Source organism: Lepus europaeus, chromosome 7, assembly GCF_033115175.1.
Source record: "Lepus europaeus isolate LE1 chromosome 7, mLepTim1.pri, whole genome shotgun sequence".
Lineage (NCBI taxonomy): Eukaryota > Metazoa > Chordata > Mammalia > Lagomorpha > Leporidae > Lepus > Lepus europaeus.
The window spans coordinates 118,635,312-118,657,380 of NC_084833.1; the positions used below are offsets into that span (position 1 = coordinate 118,635,312).

At 41.1% G+C, this 22,069-nt stretch overlaps 1 protein-coding gene across 5 annotated transcripts in view; it reads right to left on the reverse strand.

Moving 5' to 3' along the window:
• Positions 1-22,069, reverse strand: part of ARHGAP32 (Rho GTPase activating protein 32) — a 307,368-nt gene that overhangs the window by 203,797 nt on the left and 81,502 nt on the right. The window contains exon 1 of one of the 5 annotated variants that reach the window (XM_062197345.1): positions 2,025-2,045. The exons of the other annotated variants lie outside the window; for them this stretch is intronic. The gene's annotated coding sequence lies outside the window, so the exon portion shown is untranslated. Of the gene's footprint in view, positions 1-2,024; positions 2,046-22,069 lie in introns of those variants that run through there. 5 annotated transcript variants of the gene reach the window in all.

The following is a 22,069-nucleotide window of genomic DNA, read 5'->3' on the forward strand; positions in this document are numbered from 1 at the left end:
CATTCTATCCACAAGTAACAGAAGCTAAAATTCATACTTCTCAACATTAACTTGAGGTATACGTTCCAATCTAAAATATGTATATTATCACTCCTGGTATCAGTTAATCTTCAATTTTGCTTTCTTAGAAAAGAGAATTAAGTTCCTATCTGCTCATTTTACTTGTATCTTGAAAGAGAACAGCTTTTTTCCTATTATCTTTTGTTATGGAATATTTTGCTGGGAAGTTTTTATGGATTACAAAAATAATAAAGAAAAATTTTTAAAAAATGAGATGTAGCAAAAAAGAAAAGTTAATACAGACATACCCTTAATAGGCTTATATTTAATGATACATAAATGAGGCATTGATTAACTGCCTATTTCTTCTGATTTTGCTAGAACCAGACTATCAATACTATTATCTGTGGCACTTCCCATCTTACATGTTTCAAAATAAACAATGAATCAAAACTACATTGTCTGGTGTCTCAAACAGTACTTACAAACTAGCACGGCTATTTTTAAGCTTTAATTCACGATCTTCAGGTTGCACGACTATTCTCTCTTGGGAAGAGAAGCTTGTTTAGAAATGGTAATAATGGGGGACCGATGCTATGGCACAGTGGGTTAACGCCCTGGCCTGAAGCACCAGCATCCCATATGGGTGCCGGTTCGAGACCTGACTGCTCCATTTCTGATCCAACTCTCTGCTATGGCCTGGGAAAGCAGTTAGAAGATGGCCCTAGTCCTTGGGCCCCTGCATCCACATGGGAGACCCGGAAGAAGCTCCTGGCTCCTGGCTTCAGATTGGCGCAGCTCCAGCCGTTGCGGCCATCTGGGGAGTGAACCATCAGACAGAAGACCTCTCTCACTCGTTCTCTGCCTCTCAACTCTCTGTGTAACTCTGACTTTCAAATAAATAAATAAATCTTAAAAAAGAGAGAGAGAGAGAGAGAGAGAGAAATGGTAATAATGGTGTAGGGGGTAAAGTCACCGCCTGCAATTCCAACATCTCATCTGGGTGCTGGTTTGAGTCCCAGCTATTGTACTTCCAATCCAGCTCTCTGCTGATGGCCTGGGAAAAGCAGTGGCCCAAAAAAAGATGGCCCAAGTGCTCCAGCCCCTGACACCCACCCCACATGTAGGAGACCCCACTGTCTATGACTGTAAAGAAGACTTTGGGAGTGAACCAATGGATGGAAGATCTCGCTCTCTGTCTTTCCTTCTCTCTCTGTATATCCCACCTTTCAAATAAATAAGTCTTAAAACAATATTCACTGCAATTTTGTAGATTCAGAGATTATGAAAGTTAAAAGAATCCTTGAAGACTATTCTGAAGTCAACTAGAAAACCAAAACTCTTAAAATTTGTTTCCTTCTCCTACCTTACGATTGTAAATTTTCAAAGTACTTCATTGTTTAATTCAGATACCCACAAAAACCTGATCATGTGAAAAGGGAAAACACACTGCCCACATAGTACACATAAGCAAAGTGAGGCCTGCTTAAATTCACACAATTTACCTTCTAAGTGACCTGTGAAGGGACAGTCAAAATGTCTCCTTCATTGAGAAATTTCCAAATTATTTCCCAATCTAAAGCATTCTCCTTTCTGCTTTCCTGCAGTATTTTCAAAAATACTGTTCTCAATAATTTGAAAAATGCTTTCAAAATATTTTTAAAATCTAAGAAAAACAGGCATTGAGAGACTGAGAATAACTGATTTGCCCAAGAACTTACAAGTAGAGACACTGACCCCAGAAATTACACACCTAGGCAATTATGCTCACTACCCAAGTATGATCTCTTCTGCTAGAACACCTTTTCTGTGCCCCGAATTACTTCATATGAGGTTGGCAAAAGGAGGGATGATGTCAATATACCTTAAATTATACATAACAATTTTAACTAGGCATGAATGCTTTCAGCCAAGCATGTCCAGGTTAACACCAAGCTCACTAATGAACTGAATGCAGAAGATTGTTAATTTCTACAGGATACTCATTCCTGTCCCTTTGCTGCTGCTTCAAGTTGGTCACCTACCATGTCACTGTGGGACTCCTTACATGGAATTTCCTCCTCTTTTCATTCTCTGTCCTCTCTGCAATCCAGAGTCTCAGCCCTTGATTACACTCTTCCACTGAAAGAGAAAATCCTATATTTATGGTAAAATTTATTTATTTTTAGGGCTCTCGTATGTCTTTTTAAGATTCACTTATTTACCTGAAAGCCAAATTTATACAGAGAGAGAGGAGACACAGACAGACAGAGTTCTTCCATCTGCTGGTTCACTCTGGGCCAACCTGAAACCAGGAGCCAGAAACTTCCTCCAGATCTCCCACATAGGTTTAGGGTCCAAGGACTTGGTCCATTCTCAGCTGCTTTCCAGGTGCATTAGCAAGGAGTTGGATCAGAAGTGGAGCAGCGGAGACTTGAAATGGTGCCCACATGGGATGCCGGTGCTGCAGACACTGGCTTAACCTGCTGTGCCACAGTGCCGGCCCCTGGCATGTCTTTCAAACTATCATTTTTATTAGGATTGTTACTGCTTTTACTAGTTCTCAGGATACAAAGGAATAAAGATTTTGAGTGATCTGTGCAACTCTATTTTTCCAAGACCTTTTTATAACCACAAGATTTTTCAAAACCATAAATACCACTTTATAGCAAAAACCACCATCTAAAACATACTGTTTTAAAATCTGTATGAACATTTGTTCCACATTCCTTTATAGCCAGTTTGATCTTTCAAATCTTTCTACAAAATAAAATTGCTACCTCAAAAATACTGGGCATCTAACACAATAGAACATTCATTCATTCACGTCAGTGCCAAAAGTAAGGAGCTCCAAAGAATGTACATCAGAGAACTGTGCAGACATGCCAGAACTGGCTCCTAAACTTGACTGGGCATCAGACTCACCTGAGTAGCTTTAAAAAATACAGGTTCCCCCATAGAGACCAACTAGATCTCTAGAGACCAGATTCTAGACCCTGCATTCGAAGAAGCTCCTCAGTTAGTCCAGTTTAATCCCTAAGCATTTACTTAAGAAAGAGGAAAGGCCAAAACTTAGGCCCAACAAAGGATATATGTTTACTTTCTGCAATCATTCCTACATGGAGGGTACTAAAATTGTACTTAGACTGTTTTTAAATCGTGTATCTCAGAATTAACCAATTCAAATACAGAAGGGCTGTTCACTAGCCATAAATGACTAGCAAGAGGTTTGAGTAAGTGAAAATAGCTACATCCTCCAATCACCTGACATGCAAATAAGCTTCTCACTGTGGGAAAAGTGAGCAAAAATCTTGTAGTATGTAAGATATGCGTACACAATAAGTTTTGTTTTCTGGCACAATGCTCCAGCAATCTGAAAGAATGAAAGTCATCATTTCCTTCGGTTTTTTATTTTATTTTATTTTGGAATCTTTGGGTCTGTTGGAATAAATTATTCTCATCAAAGCTGCACCAATATCATTTACAGTACTACTAACAGTATCATTTATTTTACCTAAACATAATCTAGACTCATGTTCTCCATTAGTATTTCTTACTTAAACACTTCTATGACTCTACCACAATTGGTAGCACATTATTGTTACTATGCTTCTAGTGTATGGCATAACACAATTGTAACTTTCTAGATGGCAAGTTACGCTCATACAAACAAAATGCTCTAGGACCCTTAATAGCATCACTTGTGACTCCAATATTTGTGATTGAGAATATTTATAAGAAGACAACAGAACTTTAACTTGGGGGCAAAAATACTGCACAAGTTACATATAAAGAAACAAATCTATGGCCGGCGCCACAGCTCACTAGGTTAATCCTCCACCTTGCGGCGCCGGCACACCGGGTTCTAGTCCCGATCGGGGAACCAGATTCTGTCCCAGTTGCCCCTCTTCCAGGCCAGCTCTCTGCTATGGCCCGGGAGTGCAGTGGAGGATGGCCCAAGTGCTTGGGCCCTGCACCCCATGGGAGACCAGGAGAAGCACCTGGCTCCTGCCATCGGATCAGCGCGGTGCGCCGGCCGCAGCGTGCCAGCCGCGGCGGCCATTGGAGGGTGAACCAACGGCAAAAAGGAAGACCTTTCTCTCTGTCTCTCTCTCTCTCACTGTCCACTCTGCCTGTCAAAAAAAAAAAAAAAAAGAAGAAGAAGAAGAAACAAATCTAGGGTGGGCATTGTGACACAGCAGGTTAAGCTGCCACTGAGGATGCAGATATCCCACACGGGAGTGCCTGGGATCAAGCCCCACCTCTGCTTCTGAGCCAGCTTTCTTCCTGGGTGCACCATGGGATGCTCTGCTTGTTTGGGGAAAGTTTTCTTGAAAAACAGCTATGTCCATTCATTTACTATTGTTTTTGTCTGCTTTCCTTCTCCAAAGGTAGAGCTGAACAGCTGTGACAGAGATCATATGGTCCATAAGGCTTAAAATATTTATTATCTGATCCTTTACAGAAAACATTTGCTGACCCAAGCTGGTGTTTTCATCACATGAAATCATGGACAAACAAATGCAAAATTCTTCTATGTTCAAATTGTTCCCTAATAATCACATTGAAACAAATTTCTATCTTCAAAACAAAAGCTGTGGATGAACCCTAGGACTGTAGTCAACATCTGGAAAGCACAGTGAAGGCAACAAGTGGAGTGACACCTGACTGAAGCTGTTTATATCCTCATAATCTCTCTGTACTTGAAGTAAGACCAACTCTTAGGCATGTTCAGTTAAATGAGCCAGGTAATTTATCTTATAGTTAGTTCACTTTGTGTTTTCTATTACATAAAATAGCAATTTATGGGGTTGGCACTGTGGCATTGCAGGTAAAACTGCCACTTGTGATGCTGGCATCCCATATGAGTGCCAGTACATACTCAGCTGCTCCACTTCCCATCCAGCTCCCTGCTCAAAGCCTGGGAAAAGCAAGGATGGATGGGCCAAGTGCTTGGGTATCTGCCACGCATGTGGGAGACCTAGATGAGGCTCCTGGCTCTGGCCTGGCTCAGCACTGGCCTTTGTTGCCACCTGGGAAATGAGTCAGAGGATGGAGACTTCTCTCTGTCTCTCTCTATATACTACTCTTTTAAATAAATAAATAAATAAATCTTTTAAAAATTCATCTCTTACAGAAAAGTTGCATATAGTACAGAGATTTCTCATTTATCTTGAATCCAATTATATCCATTGCATTAACTTCTTTTGTACGTAGAAAGGATCTTCAAACTTAGAAAAATACATAGCATGTAAGTTTTTCAGCGAAATACACATTACAAAATGTATATTATGAAAAAACTATGCATGGCTTTCAAAAAACTGTTGCACCAAATGAAACTGCTTTTTTTTCCTTTATGAAAGGAGGCAGAGTTATGGGGTTGGGGAGGGGAGAGACATCTTCTACCCACTGGTTAACTCCTCAAAGGGCAGCAACACTTGGGACTGGGTCAGGCCAAAGTCAGGAGCCTGGAACTACAACCAGTCTCCCGTACAGGTGTGGGGGCCCAAAGATCTGAGCCATCTTCTGCTTTCCCAGGCACAGGAGCAGGAAACTGGATTTTAAGTGGAGCACCTGATGCTTGAACTGGTGCCCATATGGAATGCCAGTATTGCAGGTAGAAGCTTAAGCCACTGAGTCACAATGCCGGCCCCACCAAATTAAACATCTTTAAGTTCCATTTTTTCAAGACCTTTTGGAAGAACCCTCAGACAGTACATTTGTCAAATCTAATGAACCAGTATTCACATATTACCATTAACTACAGTCTATACTTTATTTGAATTTCTTTAGTTCCTTTCTTATGTTCCTTTTCTGTTTCAAGGTCCCATCCAGGGTATCATTGCTTTTAGTAACATATCACCTTAGGTTCTTCTTGGTTGTGACAGTTTCTCAGACTTTCCTTGAATTCAGTGACCTTGAGTCTCTTTAAAAATGTGTCTCTTTAAAAATGTGACAATGCATACAGTAAATCCAACATAGTACCTATTACACAGCAAGTGCTTAGCAACTGTTGTTACTTTGCAGATGTTCAGGCAAATTATCAAAATCAACTCTGACATCTGCTTTTAACATCTTCCAGTGCTTGGGGCCAGCATGGTAGTGTAGAAGGTTAAGCCTCTATCTGCAGTGCTGGCATTCCATATGAGTGTTGATTCCAATCCAATTCTCTGATAATGTGCCTGGGAAAGCAGTGGATAAGAGCCCAAGTGCTTGGGCCCCTGAACCCACATGAGAGACCTGGAAGAAGCTCCTGGTTCCTGGCATCAGCCTGATCCAGCCCCCAGCCATTGCAGAATGAACCAGTGGATGGTAGATTCTCTCTCTTTCTTTCTCTCTTTCTGTCTCTCATTCTTTCTCAGTATCTCTGCCTTTCAAATAAATAAATAAATCTTTTTTTGAGTGCTTTATGTAGATTCAAAATTTGAATGATTCATTACATAACTTTAATTACATTGTGCAGTATTAAGTATGTTACATAATATCTACTTATAAAACTGGTACAAGAACAGAAACTTATGGATAGCACCCCAATGCTGAAGAATGAAGCACAAACTTGTCAGTATGGTGTACATAACTGCACCCTTTATACCTGCCTGGCATTACATCAGCTGTCATTCAGTCAGAGCAACTGTGTGTAGTCCTCCACCTGCATCACGCTGTGTCAGGTTCTTTATGAAAGTGGTTCCCTATACTTTGAATGCACTCCAGTCTCCATCACAACTAATCACCAATACACACATCCTACACAAAATGCTATTAGTCTTGCTAAATTAGCACAAGTGTCATCTGTTTTGAAAAGCCTTATCTCATGTCTTCAGATAAAACCTATATAAATTTAAATGGTAATGTCAGAATTATAAATGGAGATATAAGAGAGGAAAGGAAATGACAGATTGGGGTAGAAGGGGACTGAGGAAAATATTTTTGAATGCATATAGCTGAAACACAGCAGAATTCTCAACTGTCATTGTGCCAAATTTAAATATAAATATATATATATATATATATATATATATATATATATATATATATTCAGGACTACAATTCCCAGCCAATGAAACAATAAGACTTAGGTGGGTGTTTGGCCCAATGGTTAAGCTGCCTGTTGCAATTCCCACACCCCACACTGGAATGCCTGGGTTGGAGTCCCAGCTCCAGCTCCTGATTCCAGCTTCCCGCTAATTCAGACCCTGAGGGACAGCTCCCTGCCTCCTACATGGAATGGCTCCTAGCCTTCAGTCTGGTCCAGTCCTTACTACTGCAGGCATTTGGGGAGTAGACTAGCAAATGAGAGCTCTCTCTCACTCGCTTGCTCTCTCTCTCTCTCCCTGTTTCTCTTTCAAATAAATAAACAGATATTTATGAAAACAAAAGTAAGGCAAGACCCAATAATTACTGCAGGATGCATTCTCTGAGAAGCAGACTCAAGACACATTTGGCATGCAGAATGTTTATTAGGGAGTGCCAATAAGAAGAAAAGAACATCTGTAGGTGTCAGCATTGTGGCAAGCAGGTTATGCCACTGTAAAGTTGTGCAGGTTCAAGTCCCTGCTGCTCCACTTCTGATCCAGCATCCTGCTGGTGCATATGGGAAAAGCAACAGAGGATGGCCCAGGTATTTGGGCCCCTGCCCCACACACAGGAGACCCAGATGGAGTTCCTGGCTCCTGGCTTTGGCCTAGCCCACCCCTGGCTGTTGAAGCCCTTTGGGGAAGACCTCTTATCTCTTCTTCTCTCTTTCTGTAACTCTGCCTTTCAAAGAAGTAAAATAAATCCTTTTTTTAAAAAGATTTATTTATTTATTTGAAAGGCAGAGAGAGGAGAGACAGAGAAGTCTTCCATCTCCTGGTACACTCTGCAAGATTTTTCCATTTTATTTGGATATTATTTCAAATACAAACAGCTTTACTTTGGAGGCTGTCCTTTGTTCCTACTAGAAATAAATACAAATTTCAATTGTATGAACATAGGGAGAGATGTAAAAAAATTATTTTCTTATACTTTATCTTTTATGTTTAGGTAGTTATGATTATTAATTATGAAAATAGTTAAGAATTTACAAAGTGTATCCTTTTCTTCTGTTCTTATTATTTCATTGAGTTCAGGCTGCGGCATCTTTCCTGCAAACTTTCTAGTATTCCTATCTTTACACATGATGAACAAGAACATGTAAACTGTTCTAGCAGACTATTTCCAAGATCTGTTATGCAGTAATTGCTTTTTATGTTTCTTTGTTTGTTTCTTACACTTTCCTTTTATCTAGGGAGTCAATGACTAAAAACTGAAGCACAGGAAGGACACCATGAGCAGCCAAATACTCAGATACAAGAAAACAAGAGGCTAGGGGCAGGGTAATGGCGGGAGTGAAAGTGGGGGAAAAAAGCAATCATATTTTTAAGATGCAATCTTGGCACTCCGTAGAAGCAAATATTGGAAAAGATTCTTTGCTTACTTTTATAAATACAGGCCTTTTGCGAACCTTTCTAAAAATCTAAAGATTTTATTTAAATAATAAACATTCATTTTACAAAATACCAACTAACAAAGTAAAAGACAGCTGATCCACATAAAAGTAAGTTCAACTCTCCTGTCAAAAACAAACAGGTTTCTGTATGCCAGGATTCCTCAGAGAACATTAAGTAATTAAGTTGGATGAGGTCTACCATGTAACCAGAACCAAAGTTTCACGGAAGAAAACAATCAGTTGGGCATTTGCCCATATACGCCACTTAACCCAAATCATACTTTAGCACTATCTTGAAAAAGTACAGTCATGCAGGGCTACACTCTGAGAAAAGCATTATTAGGTGAGTTCCAAGTTGGGAAGCTTCACAGCATATACAAACACAAACCTAGATGGTACATACTATGCCCCTAGCTATATGATATTGCCACCGTCATATATATGGTCCGTCACTGACCGAACCGTCACTATGCAGCATGTGACCACATCAAGGACTAGTACCAGATAATTCAGCATAGAAATTAAAAGATGCCAATTCCAGTCAGTTACAGCCTTTAATTTACTGAGGACTAATAAAGAACTGGTAGGCTCTATGACAACAGTAAAGTAGCAAAATAAAAATAAGAAAACCGGGGCCGACACTATAGCTAGCGAGTAAAGCCGCCGCCTGCAGTGCCGGCATCCCATATGGGCACCGGTTCGAGTCCCGGCTGCTCCACTTCTGATCCAGCTCTCTGCTATAGCCTGGGAAAGCAGTAGAAGATGGCTCAAGTCCTTGGGCCCCTGCACCCACCTGGGAGACCCGAAGGAAGCTCTTGGCTCCTGGCTTTGGATCAGCACAGCTCCAGCTGTTGCAACCATCTGGTGAGTGAACCAGTGGATGTTAAGACCTCTCTCTCTCTCTCTCTGCCACTTTTCCCTCTGTAATCGGACTTCCAAATAAATAAATAAATCTTAAAAAAAAAAAAAAATAAGAAAACCACTGATTCAATTCAACTGCCATACACTAACTCAGGTTGTACAATCAGACAAAGGTGGTAAAGACAACAGAGATCAGCGCTAATATACTACGAGAGACACCATCCACACTGTCATTACCGAAGAATTCACAGAATGAGACAAGCAGAAATTTTAGAAGGTTCTAGGCCCCAAATTCACACTGCAAAAATTGTTTAATAGAATAATTGTAAATTAAAATCTTAGTGCCCCAAACCAGTAACAGTAAAGGAAAGGGACTCACATTTATTGAGGCTTAACAACCAGGCAAAAGAATTATATTACCAAAAACAACAGAGTAAGGACCTCTGAAATGTCTTAACTTTCTTAAAATTCTGGAAATCAACCAAAAGCTTGCAGCTAATCCAGAGAATTTTGTTTGCTTTTTTTTTTTTTTTTTTTTTAAGAAAACTGACTGAATCACAGTGCAAACACTAAGTTCACTGGTATTTTCACTTGTGCTATTCCCTCTCTCTTCTTTGCAGTCTCACAGTGGCCTTGAAAATGAATGACCCAGGGCCGGCGCTGTGGCATAGCGGGTAAAGCCGCTGACTATAGTGCCAGCATTCCATACAGATGCTGGTTCGAGCCCTGGCTGCTCCACTTCCTATCCAGCTCCCTGCTATGGCCTGGGAAAGCAGTAGAAGATGGCCCAAGCCTTTGGGCCCCTGACTCCCCATGGGAGACCCGGAAGAAGCTCTTGGCTCCTGGCTTCAGACAGCTGTCGGACAAAGAATAGATTATACAAAATCATAAAAAGAAAGAACCAAGGAATAAGATGCCTACAGGGGCTTTCAAATTAAGATCTATTATTGGAAATCTAAAAGGCTACTCACATGTACAAGGTTGTGTGCACACTCAGGGTTGTTTGTGCACACAACAAAGTCCATTGGGAAAGACTTGAGAAAACTGACTTGGAGGCTCTAAGCAAAAAGGAAGGGAAAGGTTACAGAAGAGTTGTCAACTAGATGAGTAATGTAAGGGCATAAGTCACCCAAAGGGCCTCTTGGCACAAACTGGGATACTGATTGGTTTCACGAGTTTAAGGGAATCTGTAGACAATCATTAGCTGACCTCTAAGTTCTTTGAGCAGAGACGTCTGTGGGCACACATAAAGAATATAGACTTAGGGGCCAGCATTGTGGCACCGTAGGTTTCTACCACCTGCAAGACTAACATCTCATATCAGCATGCTGGTTCAAGTCTCATTCAGCTTCTTACTAACCCACCCGGTAAGGCTCCAGATGATGGCCCAGGTGCTTGGCCTCCTGCATCAAATGCTGGAGACCCAGATAGAGTTCCTGGCCCCTGGCCCCTGGCCTCAGGCTGGCCCTGCCCTGGCTGTCCTAGCCACTTGGAAAGTGAACTAGCAGTTAGAATGTCTGTCTGTCCCTCTCAACAAAGTGTACTTTTGTCACAAGATGAGACAATTACAAACAAAAGGAGACACCTATCAAAAAAAGTCCTAAAATACACAAAGCAAAACTGACAGAACTGAAAGGAAAATTAGACAGTCTAACCAAGTAGTTTAAAACTACTAGGGACCCGGTCGGGGCGCCGGATTCTGTCCCGGTTGCCCCTCTTCCAGGCCAGCTCTCTGCTGTGGCCCGGGAGTGCAGTGGAGGATGGCCCAAGTGCTTGGGCCCTGCACCCCATGGAAGACCAGGAAAAGCACCTGGCTTCGGATCAGCGTGGTGAACTGGCCACAGCGCGCCGGCCACGGTGGCCACTGGAGGGTGAACCAATGGTAAAGGAATACCTTTCTCTCTGTCTCTCTCTCTCACTGTCCACTCTGCCTGTCAAAAAAAAAAAAAAAAAAAAAAAACAAAACCTACTAGGAAGCTGGTGCTGTAGGGCAGCAGGTTACAGCCCCGGCCTGCAGTGCCAGCAACATACATGAGCGCTGGTTTGTGTCCCAGCTGCTCCACTTCCAACCTAGCTCCCTGCTAATGTGCCTGGGAAAGCAGCACGGAATGCCTCAAGTCCTTAGGCCCCTGCACCCATACGGGAGACAGAGAAGAAGCTCCTGCTTTGGATCAGCTCAGCTCTGACCATTGAGCCATTAAGGGAGTATATCAGCAGATGGAAGACCTCTCTCCCTCACTCTCTCTCTAAGTAACTCTGTCTTTCAAACAAATTAAGTAAATCTTTAGAAAAAAGAGACTTCAGGCTGGCACCATGGCTTAACAGGCTAATCCTCCGCTTTGCGGTGCCAGCACACCGGGTTCTAGTCCCGGTTGGGGCGCCAGATTCCATCCCGGTTGCCCCTCTTCCAGGCCAGCTCTCTGCTATGGCCCGGGAAGGCAGTGGAGGATGGCCCAAGTGCTTGGGCCCTGCACCCGCATGGAAGACCAGGAGAAGCTCCTGGCTTCGGATCAGCACGATGCGCCGGCCGCAGCGGCCATTGGAGGGTGAACCAACGACAAAAAGGAAGACCTTTCTCTCTGTCTCTCTCTCACTATCCACTCTGCCTGCCAAAAAAAAAAAAAGACTTCAATACCATATTTTTTAAAAAAAAAAAAAAGATTTATTTGTTTATTTGAAAGGCAGTGTTTAAAAGCTGGAGGGAGAGACAGAGAGAAAGGGAAAGATTATCCATCCGCTGGTTCATTCCCCCAGTGGTCTCAATGTCTAGGGCTAGGCTAGGCCAAAGCCAGGAGCCTGGAACTAGAAGCACATGGCCATATTTACTGCTTTCCCAGGTGCATTAGGAGGAAGCTGGATCACAAGTGAAGCAGCCGGGACTCGAACCAGCACTAACATAGGATGACTACATAACAGGCAGAGGCTTAACCAGCTGCACCATGACAATAGCCCCAACTACTATACTTCCAATAACGGATAAACAACTAGAAGACGAACAAGAAACAGAAGACTTGAACAGTATTACAAATCAGCTGGACCTAACAGACTATAGGCTATGTTATCCAAGAAAAACAAAACACATTCTGCTCAAGTGCACGTGCACCACTCTCCATGTTAGACCACATGTTTAGCCATAAAATAAGTCTTAACAAATTTAAAAAGATTGAAATCCCACAAAGTATGTTCTCTACACACAGCAAAATGAAGTTCAAAACTAGTAACACAAGGTAATGTTAGAAAGGCAGAAGTGTGTAAAAATTAGACAACATACTCCTAAATAAAGATCAAAGAATTATCAAGGGAAATTACAAATAGTCAACATGAGTAAAACTCAACCACCAAAATTAATGGGATATAATGAAAACAATGTTTATTGGAAATTTATAGCTATAAACATCTGTAATTTTTTAAAAGATAATGCAGGTTTTCCATGAATTTTTTCCTAAATGCTTATTTTTCTCACTGAAAAGAGCAACAGAAAGACAAAGAGAAAGATCTTCCATCCACTGGTTCACTCCCCAGATGTGCACAACGCCAGGGCTAGGATAGACCAAAGCCAAGAGTCCAGAACTCATCTGAGTCTCCCATGTAGGTGGCAGGAAACCAATTCTTGAGGCATCACAGTGCTCCTCAGGATACTTAAGTGGAAGCAAAGCAGCCAGAACTCACACTGACACTCTGATATGGGATGTGGGAAGCCAAAGCAGCAGCTCAACTTGCTGTGCCTTAATGCCCAAATTCAACTCCTGTATTCTGAAAAGCAGAATATTTCAAATCAATAACCTAAGTCTCCACCTTAAAAAATTAGCAAAAAAAAAAAAAAAAAAAAAAAAGCCAAAGTGAACCCAAAGCAAGCAAAGACAAATAGTAAATATACCAGAGCAGAAAGAAATGAAATGCACAACAGGGAAAAAAAATCAGAAGAGAAAATCAAGTTATTTCTTTAAAAGGATTTTACAAACTGATAAATCTTTACCTAATACTGGCATAAACTCTGTTAAGCAATACATATAATTTTATTTAATAGTCACAACAATGGAGGATATTGCATTTGGCTATGCCCCATTCACACAATGGTGAATGAAGTAAGGGGGTTGTGAATTATTACATTATTTACACTAGAACCAGGAAATAGAGAAGTCAAAATTTAAGTCCTGTGTTTTTTATGTAATGTTGTACTACCTGGACCACTTTTGGGTTTTATGAAAATCTAGGCTTTAAAGTATATTTTAAAGAAAATAATTGCAGTTGCTTAGCTTACTTCTGTCAAATATAAGTTTTAAATTATACTTTCTTAGCTTAAATTGGGCACTGAAAAACTTTACTTTCCATTAGCCTATTAACTTCACATACTTAAAAAAAGGATCTACTGACAGAAGACCTGAGGGAATCAGCATAAATGAACAGATGCAGATTATTTTTACTAGGCACCGTCATATGGAAATGAACACTTGAAAAAGTTACAAAATGTTATTTTTACTTTCAATAACTTTTGTGAAGTCATGTCTATAGTAATTTAATTAGTGAACTTTTAAATAAAAGTACTCTGTAATTAAACTTTATACTATTGGCTCAATTATCAAACATCCAGGGTGGGTATTTAGCACAGTAGTTAAACAGCCATTCCGGATGCCTGCATCCCAGAATGGATTATCTGAGATTGAATCTGGCTCTGTTCCTGATTTCAGCTTCCTCCTACATGTGCATCCTGGAAGGTAGTGGGTAATGGCTCAAGTGATTGGGTCATCACTACCCACATGGGAGACCCAGATGGAATCCTCAGCTCCCACCTTCCGCCTCAGCCAGAGGCCACTGGAAACATTTGGGGAATGAACCAGGAAATGGCAGCTCTCACTCCCATATGTACTCTCTCTCTCTTTCTTTCTCTTTCTCTAATAAATAAAATAAACCTTTTACACTGTTTTTAAAAACTCTTGGGGGCAGCCACTGTGGCGCAGTGGGTTAACGCCCTTGCCTGAAGCGCTGGCATCCCATATGGGTGCCGGTTTGAGTCCCAGCTGCTCCACTTCAGATCCAGCTCTCTGCTATGGCCTGGGAAAGCAGTGGAGAATGGCCCAAGTCCTTGGTCCCCTGTACCCGTGTGGGAGACCTGGAAGAAGCTCCTGGCTCCTGGCTCCTGGCTCCTGGCTCCTGGCTTCGGATGGGTGCAGCTCCAGCCATTGCGGCCAATTAGGGAGTGAACCAGTGGATGGAAGACCTCTCTCTCTGCCTCTCCTCTCTCTGTGTAACTCTGACTTTCAGAAAAAGAAAAAAAAAAAACTCTTATCAAAAACCCAATTAATATTGTTTTAAAATAAAATCTACACCGCTACCACCTTTATAAAGCAAACACAATGCTGCATTAACTGAAAATTTAGCATTAGCAGTCGATAGACAGTAAGAACACAAAAAGTGTAATGGACAGGCTGTTAGCAAGACAGGGGTCCCAGGAAAAGAATAACACCTGATTCCCATAAAATGACTCAATTTCTTAACACACTTGGTTACTGAGGATTCGAATGATCACCTTTGCTAGAACAGCCTGAATATTAGGAAATACATATATGTAAAACTGTGGCCACACACCAAACAACAAAAACATTCCTAAGTTGCTACATAAAATATCCAATTAGCTGCTAAAAACTCAGGTGTCACTCTGGTAGAGGAAATAATTACTGTAACACAGATGAGAAAATGAATCTAAAATTCATTTAATCTAAAACCTCTTAATACTTCTCAACCTATAATGAGTTTATACCCTAATAAACCCATCATAAGTCAAAACTGCATTTGATATACCTAACCTACCCAACATCATAGTAAGCTTACCTTAAACATGCTCAGAACACTTACATAATGCCTACATAATTATCTAACACAAAGCCTATTTTAAAATAAAATGAATAGCTCATATATACACATAATATGGATATTTTGTAGACATGATGGAACACAAAATACAATACCCCCAAAGCTGCTGGCAATAAAGTATACTGTAGCTAATCAGTGGCTAGGATCCCAAACAAAATATAAAATAACTACATGCAGAGACTGGTGGGTATTAAAGAAACAGACCATCTAAGGGACATAATATCTGGCCCTGTCACATCAACTAAAGACAATTTTAAGGCCGGCGCCATGGCTTAACAGGCTAATCCTCCGTCTTGCGGCGCCGGCACACAGGGGTCTAGTCCCGGTCGGGGCGCCGGATTCTATCCCGGTTGCCCCTCTTCCAGGCCAGCTCTCTGCTATGGCCCGGGAAGGCAGTGGAGGATGGCCCAAGTGCTTGGGCCCTGCACCCGCATGGGAGACCAGGAGAAGCACCTGGCTCCTGGCTTTGGATCAGCGAGATGCGCCCGCCGCAGCGTCCATTGGAGGGTGAACCAACTGCAAAAAGGAAGACCTTTCTCTCTGTCTCTCTCTCACTATCCACTCTGACTGTCAAAAAAAAGAAAAAGACAACTTTAAAGGACCATCCTATTTCAGAATTCTGAATGCTCAGAGTCAGCTAGGGCCTTTCTTAAAACTACATCATACCCAACTTCTCCCTCTACCCATTTATTCCTTCTCTTTTCTCCCTGCCATTCCCCAAGATGTTGATATCAATATTATCTTAATACATTTCATGACATTATTCTCCAAACCACAGAACCCAATATGCAAGAGCAACCAAACGCCACCAAATCTAGCAAGGCGGCCAGTGTTGTGGCACAGCAACTAAAGCCATCACCTACAACTCCAGCATCCCATGTGGGCTCCAGTTAGGGTCCTGGCTGCTCTACTTCTGATCCAGTTCCCTTTTAAAGTGCCTGGGAAATCAACAGAAGATGGACCAAGTGCTTGGGACCCTGTACCCACATGGGAGACCTGATTGAAGCTTGTGGCTCCTGGCTTCAGCCTGGTTCAGCTCTGGCTATTGCAGCCTTTTGGGAAGTTACCAGTTGATGGGAAGATACCTCTCTCTTTGTCTCTCCCTCTCTGTCTGTAACTCTTTCAAATAATAATAATAATAAAAAAGAACCAAACTTATGGGTGAGACCCATTTAGTTCTTTTACCTGAGAACACACTATAGTTCTCATGTTCTCAGTGGCTGGAACTGAAAGGCAGTTTTATTCATTGAGGGTGTCAAATGTCAGAGTTCAGGATCACTGAAGGGATGGAAATTAAGAATGAAAAGCCCAGAAAGGAGGGGGCTACAAAAGAGACCTATCATCTGCAAATAAGCTCACCCCATAAAGCCCAGGAGAAAGCAGGAAGGCTCAAAGAGGCTGAGCAGGTATCTCAGCTGCTGCCCATCACAGAGGAAAAAGACGTTTTATAAGGTAACCCAAGTTAAATTTCTGGTCAAAAACCTAAATTACCTGACACACTTTAGAAGTGAAGATCATGTTCCAGGATTAAAGGAGTCCCCTTAGTCTAAGTGCAAAACCCTGGCCTAGTAGAAAATCAACACTCCGTATGTTTTAACTATTCACTAGAACACTCAGAAAGATAATAAAAGATAGTCTCTATAAGGCATAATCCACAATGATTAGTACACAAAAGAAAAAAAAAAGTAGGCCACAGTAAAGAGAAAAAACTATCCACAGAAACCATGCAAAGCCCTAAATACTGGAATTAGCAAGCAGTTTAACTATTAATAGACCAAACACTCTAATGAAAATACAGGGACTGTCAGACCATATTAGAAAACCAAGACCAACTACATGTTGTTGACAAGCAATACATCTTAAAAAAAAAAAAAAAAAGATTTTATTTATTTGAAAGACAGAGTCACAGGGAGAAGTAGAGACAGAAAGAGGCCTTCCATCCACTGGTTCACTCCCCAAATGGCTGCAATGGCCAGAACTGAGCCAATCCGAAGCCAGGATCCAGAGCTTCTTCCAGGTCTCCTACATGGGTGTAAGGGCCCAAGGACTTGGGCCATCCTCCACTGCTTTCCCAGGCACAGTAGCAGAGCTGGATTGGAGCCAGGACTCGAACCGGCACTCGCTACGCCACAGTGCCAGTCCCAGCAAATCATCTTAACAATAAGGACATAGTTAGATTGAGGGAAAAAAAATATGAATAATATAACTAATCATAGAAAAGCTGTTTGACTATACTAATAAAGACAGCTTAAAACAAATTAGATAAGATTTCAAGAAATATAGTATTAACAGAAAGGGGTCATTTAGAAATAATAAGTCAATTCATCAAGAAAACAGAACAAAATGAGGCCAGCACTGTGGTGCAGTGGGTTAACGCCCTGGCCTGAAGCACCAGCATCCCATGTGGGTGCCAGTTTGAGACCCGGCTGCTCCACTTCTGATCCCAGCTCTCTGCTATGGCCTGGGAAAGCAGTAGAAGATGGTCCAAGTCCTTGGGCCCCCGTACCCGTGTGGGAGACTCAGAAGAAACACCTGGCTCCTGGCTCCGGATCGGTGTAGCTCAGGCCATTGAGGCCATCTGGGGAGTGAACCAGCGGATGGGAGACAGAGATACCGTCCATTGCTGGTTCACTTCTCAATCACCTGCAGCAGCTGGGGCTGGGCCAGGCTGCAGCCAGGAGCCAGGAGCTCCATCTTGGTCTCCTACATGGGGACAGGAAGCCAAGTACTTGAGCCATCATTCACTGCCACGTCTCAAAGTGTGTTTGTTAGCAGGAAGCTGGATCGAATCCCGGCACTCTGATATGGAATGCCAGTGTCCCCCAAAGCATTTTAACTGTTGTGTCAAATGATCACCCTTCACTGTGATTTTAATTTTTATTTTCTTAATGATTAATGAGGATTGAGTACCTTTTTATGGCATTTATCTTGACCATTTGGATCTCTTTGTAAAGACCTGGTTTTTTTTTGTTTTTTTTTAATGTTTTCTTTATTTGAGAGTTAGAGGGACTGATCAACTGCCGGGGTGTATTTAACTATACCAGAAAGTCACTGTATTCTTTGACATGCACTTATATTTTCAATAAACAAAATGCTTTATCTACTATCCTTAAGAAAGCAGTAACAATGATTAGTTTTAGACCCCTGGTAACCCCTGAATACCACGGGTGTTTTGATACCCTATGTGACTACATGGGATGTACATATAAAGCACTTCACACTTCAGGATCCAATGAAGGGCCACCTCAGAGAAAAGGAACTCAATGACTCAGGTACAAGAGGAGCCAGCTCCATTTTTATTCAAAGAAATGGCAGGCAAATTCAAATGATGGTATTTGGCAGATATTGTCTCGAAAATGAACAAAGCAAGCTGTCACTTCAAGGAAAACAATTGTCAGCATTTGTTACAAATGATAAAATTTGAACTTCTGAATAAAAGTTGTATTTTTAGCAAATATGTATCTGACAACATAAGCTTGACAGCTTGATGATTTCAGTAATGACGTATGTGAATGATCTCAGAAGGCCAAAAGCAAGGTGCTAGCCAGCCTTGGCTCTCATCTGAAGGCTCTGAGGCAAGCTCTGCTTCCAAGGTCACTCAAGCTGCTGGCCAAATGCAGTCTTTGCAGTTGTGGGGCACAGTTTCTTCACCGGCTGTCAGCCAGGTACCACTCCCAGCTGTCAAAAGACACTGGCATTCCTTATCACATGCCCCTTTCCCATCCTAGAGCCAGCAATGCATGTCTAATCCTTCTCATGTTTCCAAACTCTCAGGCTCCCCTTCTGCCACCAGCCTGAGAAAGTTCCCTTGCTTTTTTTGTTTTGTTTTGAAAGATAGAGTTAGAGTTAGAGAGAGAGACAGAGAGAGAGAGAGACAGAGAGAGAGAGAAAGAGGTCTCTCTGGTTCACTCCCTCCAAATGGCCACAACAGCACAGGCTGGACCAGGCTGAAGCCAGGAACCAAGAGCTTCATCCAGGTCTCCCGTGTGGGGGCGGGGGCCCAGGCCCTTGGGACTTCTTCCACTGCTTTTCCCATTAGCAGGGAGTTGTATCGGGAAGGGAGCAGCAGGGACTCAAAGCAGCTCCCATATGGGATAACCCAATAATCCTCTGAAAGTTCTCTTTTAAAGGGCCCATGTCAGGAGACTGGTTTCCCCCGGATAGTTTCTGCACCCTACAGTCAAATGACTTGATACTTTAATTATAGTATATTCACAGAGGAAACAGATTGGTATTAGATTGAATAACCAGAAAAAAGGAAAGGGGTGGGGGAGGGTGTATTGACCTACCACAGTTTTCATAGCATGTTCCTAGTCTATGCTTGTCTCAAGAATACATGAGCAAGCCTGTACCCGGGAGGTATGTGGCTCTGTGGCCCCTCTGACAGGCTCTCCATTGGTCTTGTCAAATTTCTCAGCATTGTACCACTTTCCGAGAGTTTCCTCACTCAACCTTTTTAACTTCTCTTGTCTACAGAACCAGATCTCCTTAGATCGCCTTAGATCTCTTCCACCTGAAGGTAGAATTGTTCCGTATCTTGCCTGAGCTATGGATTACTCTAACACATAATATCTGTCAAAACTTGTCAAACTGTACACCTAAGACATGTATTCTAAGTAAATTATACTCCAATAAAAATAAATAGCTATGCTAAGTAAATATCAATGTATCTTTAAAAAAAGAGCCCTTGTCTTTTACACATATGAACTGAAAAAGTTACAAGTGAAATGATGTCAGAGATTTGCTTCAAAATAACACTTGGTGATGAGAATGGTTTTAGATAAAGCAAAATTGGTCCCATATTTAAAGACAGTTGAGGAGGTGGGTGTGAGGAAACAGTGGGTCAAGCCAACACTTGAAACACCATCATCCCATATTAGAGCACTTGATTCAAGTCCCAGCTCTTCTGCTTCTAATCTATAGCTTCCTGCTAATGCACGTAATAGGCAGCAGATGGAGGCTCAAGTACTTGGCCCTGCCATCCACAAGAAGACCCAGATGGAGCTCCGGGCTCCTGGCTTGGGCCTGACCCAACCTCAGCCATTGAGGGCATTTGGGGAGTGAACCAGCAGATGGAAGATCAAGGTCTTGATCTCAGCCCTCACCCCCACCCCCTAGCCTGCTCTGGTTCCCTATCCTCTTTTTTTCTGTCACTCTTTCAAATAAAATAAAAAACTTCTTAAAATCTTATGATTATAAAACAAACAAAAGTATGTCATCATAAAAATAAATAGTGATGATATACTTTCCATTATAATTTATAAAAAAAGAAAGACATATATTAAAAAGAAAGGAAAAAAAAGACTGTTGAAACTAGATGAGAAGTACGTGGAATTCATTATATTCTATCTGTACTTTCGTACATATTTTTTGAATTTCCAGAATAAAAAGATGCCTGGCATCACCAACTCATGGTACTGAATATATTATGACAAGATTTCTAATATACACAACTAGTTGGTTTGAGTACAAAATGGTACAACCACTTTAGAGATGACTTTGCCTAATTACTAACACTGAAACAGCACATGCCCTTCAACTTGACAACTCATTTTTTGAATGCCCTAGAGAAATCATACACATGAATACAAGGAAAAACACACAAGACAATTCAATGAAACACTGTAATTTCAAAATGTTTCTAATAATCTAAATGTCTTTGTGATAATGTATAAAATAACTGTGAAATAGTCATATAATTAAATATATGCAATAGTTAAAATATACCTTCATGTATTAACATGAAATAACAAAAGATGAGAAAACCAGTTGCAGAGTGATAAATATAATACAAAATTCTAAAAGTACAATATATAGTTTTAAGACTACACAAAAATTATTATAGCCTAATCCTATATAATATAAAGTTTTAATGTACATTGTATTAAGCCATGTATTATTTATGGATAGACCTATGTACTAAATACAGTTCTATAAATGAGTATGATACTGTGCCAAATTCTGAGTAATGGCTATTTATAGAAAAGAAGAAAAGAAAATTATATCAGGGATTCAACTCCATATGTAATTTTTAGATAAAAATATGTGAAGTACTGAGGCAAAATATAAGGAATCAATGGAACTAGTATACTGGTTTATGTTCCCTTCTGTAGCTTCCAGTTTATTTTAAACACTTCAACAATGTTTAAGAACAACAACAACAACAAAAAAGGCTATTGCAATAGTTCCAGAAAAGTTCCTGACAATTTATTCTTTTTAAAATAAATTCCAAACAGTACCTCATTGATTCATCCTACATCAGAACCATAAACTATCCCATTTCAGTTAAAATACTGATTTGAAAATATCCGCAAACACCAATAATATATACTATAAAAATATGACTGACTGGGGCCAGTGTTGCGGCACAGCAGGTTAAACCATACCTGCAACACCAGCACCCTAGATGAGTTATGGCTCTTCTGCCTCTGATCCAGCTCCCTCATAATGCCCCTGGGAAGGCAACAGAAGATCGCCCAAGTACATGGGCTCCTGCCACTCACATGGGAGACCAAGACGGAGTTCCTGGTTCCAGGGTTCAACCTGGTCCAGACCTGGCTGTAGCAGCCATTTAGAGTGCGAAGCAGCAGATGGAAGATCTCGCACTTTCTCTTTTTCTCTCCATAGTTCTGCTTTCAAATAATAAATAAATCTTGTTTAAAAATGAATGACTAAAACCAAATATGGCCTAAGCATTATGCCAAATAATTTCTAGATTATATAAAATATGTAAAATGAATAGCACACACTATCTGTTATTTTCTTTTAAATATTTTTCCTAAGTAAACATGAGACTACTTCAAAATTTTTCTAGAAAAATGGAATTAAAAGATAAGCCTAAGTCAAAAAACTATGAGTAATTTTTTCATAACACATTTTTCACGAGCATTT